Genomic DNA, 10,337 nt, shown 5'->3' on the forward strand with positions numbered 1-10,337 from the left:
CCCGCTCGGTTATAGCTGTTATTATTTATTTGCTCATGTATTTTTTATTAAGGAGGATATGTCGGCCTAATGAGCAAGGAGCGCGGCGGGCACTGAGGGGCGGAGCTGGGAGTAACGGGGCGCTATCCACACTCCCAGGGCCCCTCTCCAGAGCTGAGAGCCCCAGAGCCTTTCCTGGGCGCTCCTCCCTCGCGCTCTGCATTGGCCTGAGTGGGTGCCGGAGGCCCCGGGACTCACCGAACCTTCTCCTCGGTCGGGCAGGCAGGGCGTCCCTCCCTCCTAACCCCACTGCATTCTGCACATGTGCCAGTAAGAGCTGCAGCCACCCAGATACGTCCCTAGCGCCTCGACTGTTCCTCAAAAGGCCCCCAGCATGTTCTCCACTCTGTAATCCCCTGGCTCCGCTGTCCACTCCCTGCTGTTTTATTACACAGCCTGCTCCCGGTGCTTACCCCCTAGGCAGGGACTACCCGGGCCTCAGTTGGGGTCAGGCAGCCCCACGTTCAGCTTTCAGGCAAGAGCTTGCCTTGGGACCGAGGTGCATCCCAAGACTTAAGCTAGCTCTCAACACAGGGCTAGCCTCAGACCTAGTCTCAATCTTTGGGTTCTAGAAGTACACACAGCTGCAACCTGGTCCCAATTCTGAGGTTTTACCCAGGAAACTAACCTCAGACCAGACCAAAAACCCTCTCCCGTGTTAGGGATAGTCTTAATCCCAGTCTGAATGTGTGGAAGAGCCTCAGCCCCTTAACCTAGGTCTAGAGTTTAGGCTTAAACAGGTGGAAGTTTGGGAGACCAAGGTCAAAAATAGCTGGGGGATTTTGACCTAGGGGTGTCGCATGACTAGTTGTGGCCTTTGGAAAAGATGACTGCAGCTTTACCTCTCTGGTGTCGCCTCCTGCCTGTGGGGATATAATCCCTACACATGTGACGGTTTTGTGGATGGGGGCTCGGGGGACCCACACTTAGTGAGCCCAAGGCCACCATTTCCATTGTGCTTCCTTTGATGGCCAACAACCAGTGGACCAAGGAAACGAATCTGTGCAGCAAACATCAGCACAGCCCTGCTGTATGCCGGGACCTGGGGACGGGAGAGTGTCCACAAGAAGCCAGCTCCGTCTGACAGTGGCTGGGGGTGGAACAGCACGGATATCTTAGAGGCACCAAGCCCTTCAGCGTGTTTATGCCAAGTCCTGTGCTTCGGTGTTATCTTGTTACATCATTACAGCCCTACAAGGTACACGCTGCTATTGTTCCTGTTTTATTTATTAAAGAACATTTCATCATTATAGAAGCAATATATAGTTTATTTACTAAATAACATTTCATATATTACAGAAGCATTGTGAAAAATTTAAAAATACAGAAACCAGAAATATATAAATAAGAACATTATTTTCTTCCTACCTTAATGCCTTCATGTATCTCTCCTGTTCTTGTTCTTACATATAAGGACCTTCTAACTAAAATGCAATCACATTATACATAATACTTCATCTCTTGTTTTGTAGCCAGCAACCTCTGTCTTTTCCATTTTAGTAAATGTTCATCTCTTTAAATACACAAATTAATTTCCCCATCTGACCCCACCAAAAGTTCTTTACAGTGGGTTTTTCAGTACCAATGTAAGGATGGCATCTGATCATTGGGTGCATCAAATTGCTTCACACGGTGTCTGCCCCCAGTTTTGGGCACTGATCCACTGAAACATCCTGACCAGCTTCCTTATGACATCCTTCCTTCCTGCCATCTAATTACTTCCTTGTGCTCTTATTTACTTTGTGACACTATCCCAGTGTTTCCTGTGATCTAGAAGTTTGATCTAATGGCAAGGATGATTCAAGTTAAAGGTTTGTGGCTAGAACACGTGAGATGTCTCCTTCATGCTGTAGCACAAGGGACGACGCATTGTGTCTAATTCATCCACACTTACAAATGCCCAGCTGGACTTCAGTTCACCAAAGGATTTTTTTCCCTCACTTTCTTTCTAGGAAATGATGTTTGTGGTTACTCTGGCACCAAATAAACATTATTTAACACCAATCCATGATCCTTGCTTGATTACTGTCATATTTAAGAGGAAGAAAAGACTCAGATTTGGGCAAGCTCACCCAAGCAGCAAATCAGGACTCCAAGTAAAAATTGAGTTTTCTCCATCTTTACCGCCATGTTGAGCAGGGTACACACTAGGTGCCTGGCACACATTTAAATGCTTAAACACTTGCTGGGGAGCAGGGTTCCTGTTTTTGTGGATAAGGCTGATCCAAGGCAGAAAAAGTTCTTAGTGAGGCCCAGCCTGCCTCCTGGCAGCTTGGTGCTTATTACGTGGCAGCCTGAGCTAAGTGCTTTACACACATTAGTGTTTTATAAACATTGGCTTCTCTCATTTTCCCAACAAACATGCAAGGTATGCAGTATTAATACCCTCCTTTCCAGATGAAGAAAATGATGCTCAGAGAGGTTAAGTACTTGCCTAAAGCCACACAGCTGGTGACCAGTGGAGCCAGGATTACTTCTTCTGTTCCCAAAACCCAGGCATTTTACAACTACCTTGACCTGGTTTGTAAGCTGCCCTCCGTTTAGTCCTAAGACAGAAGAGTAGAATTACTGAGTGAGGGTTGGGGTCTTTTTCTTGCACGGGCTGGTTCTGACTCTCCTCACAGCTCTGTGGCCATCTGTCAGCATCAACAGGGACATCAAAGCGTTCCCTGGATCCCCCCTGTTAACCTCTACCTGCCAAGTGGCTCTTTTCAATCTGTGAAATTGCCAGAAACCAGCTCGGTTCCTCCCGCCTTTGGACAGTTAATCTTCTCACACTCCACCCCCAACCCCAGGGCTTAATGTCCCCATCAGCATACCTCACACTGGGACAAAAACCCACAGTGTGTGAAACACCTCCCTTTTCTCATGATTGTATAGATGGAGGCCCGCAAGTACCTTCTGAAGGAACCAGTGATTATGGACTCCATTTTGTAGAGGTGTTGGGAAGGAAGGACACTGAGGTTGGGTAAAGAAGGTTCTGAGCCAGACCTGCCTCACCCTTGACCCAGTCAGCATTTTCAAGTGCAAGGCAGGTCCTTGAGTGAGGGCAGCACTGACCCCAGAGAGGTGCTGTGCTGATGTTCGCAATATGAGGCTTGTTCCCAAGTGGGGTCCGTGGTCACAGCTGGTCTGGGCCTGGAGCAGGGCTTTGGGGTCAGCCTTGTGTCCTCCAGCCCTGTCAGAGAGCAGGTCTCTGAAATGTCACTGGCACTGAGGGCATCCTGAAAAATGTCAATAAATGCTGATTTAGATCTCTTGGCAGAGGGTGGAGGCAGAGTTTCTCTGCAGAGCCTCCCGCTACCATCTCCCTGTTCCAACAGCAGAAGTAAGAGAAGCCAAGCAGCCCTTAGAGCTTTCCCTGTCCAACTTTTAGCAGATTTTATGGATGAAGAACTAGACCCACAACTCACAGAGCAAGATGGCAGTCTTCCGCTCTGGAAACATCAAGGGTTAGTAGTGGATCTCTACCTACCTGTCTTATCCTTCACTCCCTACCACCTCTTGTCTTCCTCCAGGCCTTGGAACCCCAAACCTTTTGAGTCAAGACCCTGATTCTCAGCAGCCACTGGAGCAGAGACAGGGCCTGAGGAGGCAGCTCAGGGCTGGGGGCCCATTAGCAGCTACAGTAAAGAGAACAACACGAGTCAGCTTCCACACCACCCAGTCAGTCCTGCCAAGGCTCCATCCATTCATGTTCCTCTGCTAGGAGCAAAGCATGCTGGCTGTCCACCTCAGGCCCTGGGGAGCCTGGAACCCTGTTTCCAGGTACAGAGTTCTCATCTTGCTCTTTCCTGGCCCTCTCACAATTGCAGTATGCAGTGGCTGTTCAGAGACCTATTTGTGCTTTTTCTGTGCAAGGGGGCCTGAGTTGGTCCTATCACTACCTTTCATGCCTATTGTATCATAGGTGAACAAGAAATAGTCATTGAACCAAAAGGTTGGATGTCCTAGATTGGGCCAGACTTCCCTTAATAGTCTGCACTGTGCCTGTAAGCACTGTAAGGGTGATAAACTATAAGCTTCCTGAGGACAGGGACTGTCACTGATTCACCTCTGCATTCTTAGACTAATGCAGCATTTGGGTTATTACAGGCACCTAAAATTTTTTTGTGGTATGTAAATAAATGAATGACTGTGTATGTAAATAAATGATCTAGGCAGGCAAGGATTTTTTAAATCCTAGTATGATGAAAAAATGAGATTTAGAAAGAATAGAAACCTAGAAAAGGCCCCCAGCGTGTTAAGAAGTAGTCATGGTTTCACTGCATGAAAGCTGGCCTAGGAAGCTCAGAACTACTGACCAGAGCATAGGCAGTAGGGTGAAAGGGTGGAAGAGGATGCCCCAGAACAAAGGCTGGGGCAGATAGAGTCTCTACCCAGGAGGAAGGACTTTCCTGGAATTATTCTGCCTCCAGGTAGAGAAGCAGGGAAACCTAATTAGGTTTTCACCTCCTGGAGCCGGGTCCATAAATCATGGCTCCATTGAAAACAGGGGTACTTCCTCTCCAGAGGCCCAGGTGTGCATTGATACAACTCCCAAGTGACATGAAGAGGCTTACAGCCTCCATATGCAGGTGGTTGTACCATCTCTGCCCAGAACAGAAGGCCCCACTTGATCAGGTCTGCCATTCAGTGCTCAAGGTGTGCAGGGCCCCAAGGGAGCATAGGGAAGGAACGGCAGTGGGAGAGAGTCCAGGGAGGGGGAGAAGAGAGCAGTGACAGCCCACATAGCCTTCCTTTGGCAAGTTCAATCCCACTGGCCCTTTATGGAATGCCTACCTTGTGCCAGATGCTGTGCCGGGCACTGGGGACCCAGGAATGGCTCAGATGCAGCAGAGAGAGAGGGAGAGGGAGCCACAGAGACAATAATCACAAGGCAGGTGATAAGTGCTTGCAAGTGATGTACAAAGTGCTCTGGGAGCTCTGAGCAGCGGGGCATTCATTCCTCCCCTGGTGGAGAAGAAGTTTGGAAGACTTCACCAAGGAGGGGGTGTTCAGTGGGGTTTGCTCGGCTGCGAGGTAGGAGAGGGAGGGAAGGGCGGGCAGCTCAGGCAGAGGCGGGCCAGCGCAAGGTGGAGGGATGAAGAAGGAACCAGGAAACTTCTGGATGGCTGCAGCAGAGGGGGCACAGGAGGATCTCTGGGCAGGAGGGAGCCTCAGGCCAGAATCTGAAAGGCCCTGAATGGTCCTACTAGAGAGTTTGGACTTGATCCAGTCGTGGGCAAAGGGGAGCCATTGAAGAATTTTAAGCAGGGGTGTGACAGGACAAGATCTGTGTTTTAGAACGCCTTCTCTGGGGGAGATAGAATGAACTAGGACTGTGGCCAAGGAGCAGAAAGCAGGGAATGGGTTCTAGAGACATTTCAGGGGAAAAGTGGACAGAACTTTTCCTTTAAGGTCATTCTGTTGGATCTTCTTATTTTCCGTGCAGGCTCCGAGTTCCCTGGGGAGGAGGGCTGCCTCTTCCCCTCTGTGTGTCTAGTGCAGGCTGCTGCACTCAGAGCTGAACCTACAGGGCTGACTGGCATGAACAGAGCAGCCAAGGAGGTCAGTGCTGGGGAGCCACACTCTGAGGAGGAGCTGGTGACTTCTCTTGAGTCAGTACACAAGCCCCAGAGCAGGGTGAGGCTTAGCCCAGGACTCTGGGGAAGGCCCAAAGGGTCCTTCCTCCCTCCTCCCCGTTTTTCCCTCCTCCCCCTTTCTTTCTCCTCCCCCTCCTCTCGAGAGCCCGAGCTTTCTTGCTGGGAGCTCTCAGAGCCAGCAGAGCTGTGGATGAAATGGTTCGGTGGCTCCAGCCCAGCTGCTGCCATGGCAACCAGGCTGCCTGCCAGACCACAGTGGGGAGCAGGCCCAGATTTCTGGCTCCAGAACTACAATTCCCAGCATGCAAAGCACTGCGGTGAGAAAAAGCCATACCCTAGATGGGGACAGCCAGGGCCTCCCAGACTAGAACACACATGTAGGCACCCCTAAAGACACAGCACAAAATACGGGCACAGAGGCCGGGTGAAAGCAGAGGCACTTCTGGAGGAAGCCTGGGAACCCCTCCTTATGGTGGCCAAGTTGCAGAAGGCCAGCAGGTACAGGCAGCCTTAAAGGACAGGGATGGGTGCTGGTCGTGGTTTTACTACCAAGCTGTGATGTGGTTTGAAAATATTCTTTCAAAAACTCCTCACTACTCTAGACCTCTATCCCCAATAGGCCAGGCCTGCATGGCTGCTGTGCACCACTGATTGGCCTTTTTACCTCTCCTGGAGCCCTTCTCCTTCTCCACAGGAAAGCCGGAGTGACCTTTCTAAAATGCAATTCTGATTATATCACTGCTGCAGTTGCCCACTCACTGCTATTTAAATTCTTCAGTGTTGAAACCCTTCGCTCTTAGATGAAGACACAGACCTTAGTTGACAAAGCCCTGCATGATCTTGCCTCTGCCTGCTTCCAGCCCCGCTACTCATCCCACATATTTCAGTCCTTTTAGGCTTTTGTTCCTTATAGAAACCATGTTCCCTCCTGCCACAGGGCCTTTGCACATGCTACTCCCTATATCCAGAATACTTTTCCTTTCACTGTTGCTCTATACAACTGTCTCCATCTTGCAGAAACATCACCTTCTAAGGAAGCCTCCCCTGATCTCTTGTATTAGTCAGCCTTTTGTCACATCCACAACTTAATGGTAATACAGCAGAAGACAAGACACATAGGTGTAGTCCTTATCATGGAGTTTACAGGCTAGTAGAGAAGACAGACAAGGAATATATAATGACAAGAGTGCTGAGTGTTGCACATGGTAGAGACAGAGCCAGCAGGCCTGGAAGGTCTACCAAGAAGAGAGGTAGGAGCTACCACAGAAAGAGCATGGGAGAAGGTAGGAGAGTGTTGCACACAGAGGATCAGCATGCGTGAGGACACTTCTGAGGCAGACAGCATGAGTTATTTGAGCATGAAGGCCAGGGCTCCTGGTGGGTAAGGAGAATGGGAGAAGGTGGTAGCCTTGGTTTTACTGGGCAAAGGTGAGATGGGGGTGAGCTATTTTTCCAACTGGCTGGTCTTTGTCTACATACTCTTCAGGCCCATGCTGGGGCCCAGCGTGGAGATGCTCAGTGCTGGGCACACTGCCCTTCACCCCGAGTGCTCATTGCTGTGTCAGGAACCCTTGGGGATCCTGCCTGTGTCTGGCGTGATAGAGCTGTGAAGTCTGAGGGGTGCGTTTAGCGGGATGAGGATGATATGCTGGGGTAGCAGCCAATCAATCCTGAAGCATAGATTGCTGACAAGTCTAGGGAAGGTCCCTAAAAGATGCTGGGGGGAGCCTGGCCTGGGGCCTGAGGGTGAGTACACAGCTTGCCTGGGAAATGAGGCATGGCTTTCCAGCTGCAGACCCCTCAGTGGGTGGAAGGAGCAGAGGCCCCTGGGCGTGGGGCAGGGAGAGCTCCTTTTCCTCCTCACATCTGTTGCTGTCTTCCTCTTCTTCAAAGCTTCTGGGTAGGGTGGGGGGACTGTTCCCAGAAGGTGAGCTCACTCTTGAACTTTGCCCACAAGTAGCCTGAAGTGGCGGTGTGGAATGAGGTGGCAACCGGATAGAAATAATGGACTTCAGGTTCTTTATGTCATTGCAAGCATTCCAGCCACCACCCCTCCAGCACACACACACACACACACACACACACACACACACACACACACTGTACACCCCAGGTCCTTGGTTTTGCTGAGATGTCCCCATGACCAGGGCCCACAGCTCCCTTCTCAGAAGTTTTTCTCCAGGTGTGGTCTTCAGACCCACCACACCAGGATCCCAGGAATGATTATGACAATAAACCCCCCAGAGGACTCTGATGCACGTGCTTCATACCTGCTTTGTTCCAAAGGATGCTTAATTCTGTCCAAAGAACTACTGAAGCACTCCCTCCCCAGAAATATCTCTTCAAATCCAGCCAGTGATGGTGACCTCAGAGATCCAAACCAGTACCCAGAAGCTTCCCACTCACCTCCAGATCTCTGGCCAGAGGACAAACCAGCCCTGGCCCATCAGACCTCCTTCCAAATCCCTGTCCTTTTGCACATTTCATAAACATTTACCAAGAACTTACTGAGTGCTTGATCCTGGAGTCCAGGGCAGCCATGACCACTGCTCAACTGGTCTTATAAATTGAGAGTCAAGACAAATACAATAGAAGCGAAAAATAAGCAAACAAGACAATAGTGCTAAGTGCTACGAAGAAGACAAACCAAGTAGAGAATGCCCAGAAGCCCTGCTTAATTGGGTGGTCTAGGAAAGGAGACCACCTTGGTGTCTGTGGTTCCAAGGAATGTTCTAGAGAGAAAAGAAACAACCCTTCCTCCACTGTTTTTGTCTCTCTTCTTTCTTATCTACGGCTCAGCTCCAGTCTCTGTTTCAACTCCCTCCTTGTCTCATTTCTCCTCTCCTGTGCTGCTTCCCTTCCCCCACCATTGCCTTCCTTTCCTTCCCAACCCACTTCCCTCGCTTCTGCTCCCTCCAGAGGAACTGTAGAACCTAGATCCTCCTGTCTCTCAGGCGAGCCAGCAGTAATTGAACTGTGGGCTCACTCTGCAGCTGGACGTGAGAAGAGGTGCTAGAGGAGAGGAGCCATGAGGTCAGAGGGGAGCTGGAGGGAGGGGAGCAGGGATGGGCCTGGGGAGTTTGAGGGCACTCCGAGGGGCTGGAGGTGGCTGCTGAGCCAGGTAATCTAATCAGAGGGTGAGTCATAAAGATCACTCACTCCTGTGCACGGCTTCGGCCTAGGAAATCACATTAATTTGAAGAGGGTGTAAAATCCATGGAGAATTCCCCTCTCTCCGCCACACACATGAAGATAAACTGTCTTCAGCTTCCAATATGATCTTACAACAGCTTGTCAGTGACAAAACAGCCTCAAATCCTCCCATTTATCAAACGGCCAATCCTGTTAGCATCTTAAAAGAGACATAATTACCTGCGGCCTTTTGTGTGATTCTTTATACTAACGCCGCTTCCTTCCTGGCAGCATTCCAGAACGTGAGCTCAGAATTCATTCCTGGTGACTGGGGAGATCTTCTGAGATGTCCACGTTGGGGGCAGGGGTGGAGGGTTGAGGTTGGGAGGCCTACGGAAGTCTTGGGATGGGATGTGGGTTAGCACCATGGACAGGGCCATGGAGGATGGAAAGCTGGGCGCGGCCTTGTGTAGAGCGGGAGAGGAGAGAATCCACTCGCAAGGGCCGACACCTGGGACTAGCCAGGAGCCCCACCCCCACCCCCAGCAGGATTGTGGAGGGCCAGGTTCCAGCCTCCATACAGAGGGGGAAGTGGAGGCCTTTTCCTGTGGTACATCAGTGTTGACAGAAGGGTCAGAGACTTAGCTTGGCCTATCGATGGACAGTTTCAGGAGCTTGCCACTCTCAGACAGAGCTAGGATTCTCATGATTACAGAATGGTCGATACATTTTGAATTTTTGGACTTCTGAATCTGGCATGCTGCAACCTGGAAGAACAGTAATGTTTCTAGCTAATATTTCCTTAATGCTTGCTACAGGCCAAACCCAGGTTTATATCAATCAAGATGGCATATCATATAGTCTTCATTAAGATAAGCTTCACGTGAGCCTATTCTATTTTCCTATTTCATAAATAAGAACCAGAAGGTGAGTCAGGCTAAGTCACATGTCCAAGGTCATCCGGAGCTGATTCAAACTTATAGGCTATGCTCTGGTCTGTCTTCAAGCCAGGCTCTGGTCGTGATGAGAGATCAATTCAGCATCTTGGAGCTGATCTCCTTCCCCCTCCACACTTCCTGCTATTCCTCAGGGAGCGCAGCTGAGGCAGATCTCTGTTCTCATTGCTTTGAGGGAGGGAAGGAGAATCACATGGCATGACCTTTCTCTCCATGAAGAATAAGACTGCCTGGAAACCAACTTGTTTCTGGCAAGGGCTGCCCTACAAACTCACGTCTGTATTTGCTCGACTCCCTTCCACCCTCTGTTGGTGCTGGCCTCTGCTGCCGCTCACCCCATACCTTTCCTGAGGCACGTTCCCCATCTCCTCTCAGTCCCCACTGCCAAGCCCACCCTTGCTACCTGCCCTACTCCACATTTCCATTTTCTGGGAAGCTTGAGAGAGTCCTCTCCTGGGAGGAACCAATCAGAGTCCATTTGGAAACCAGATAAAGGGGCAGACAGTGAGACAGACAGCAAGAGACAGACGAGAGACAGGCTGAAAGTGAATTTTGAAGTGCTGCTGAGTTCATGATTGCGGTCAAATCTTGTTGAGAGACAAGGTATTGGAGATTGCACACAGAA

The 10,337-nt window shown here is 50.2% G+C and overlaps 1 long non-coding RNA gene across 1 annotated transcript; it reads right to left on the minus strand.

Moving 5' to 3' along the window:
- Window positions 1-2,483: 2,483 nt before the first annotated feature.
- LOC102003439 lies at window positions 2,484-9,055 on the minus strand. The gene is made up of 3 exons (XR_001233199.1): window positions 8,997-9,055; window positions 3,100-3,263; window positions 2,484-2,585 (listed from the first exon to the last, which is right to left on the minus strand). It is a non-coding gene; the product is annotated as an uncharacterized LOC102003439 (long non-coding RNA).
- Window positions 9,056-10,337: the final 1,282 nt, after the last annotated feature.

Source organism: Chinchilla lanigera, unplaced genomic scaffold (genome assembly GCF_000276665.1).
Source record: "Chinchilla lanigera isolate Chin_1 unplaced genomic scaffold, ChiLan1.0 scaffold00014, whole genome shotgun sequence".
In the NCBI taxonomy this organism is placed as follows: Eukaryota; Metazoa; Chordata; class Mammalia; order Rodentia; family Chinchillidae; genus Chinchilla; species Chinchilla lanigera.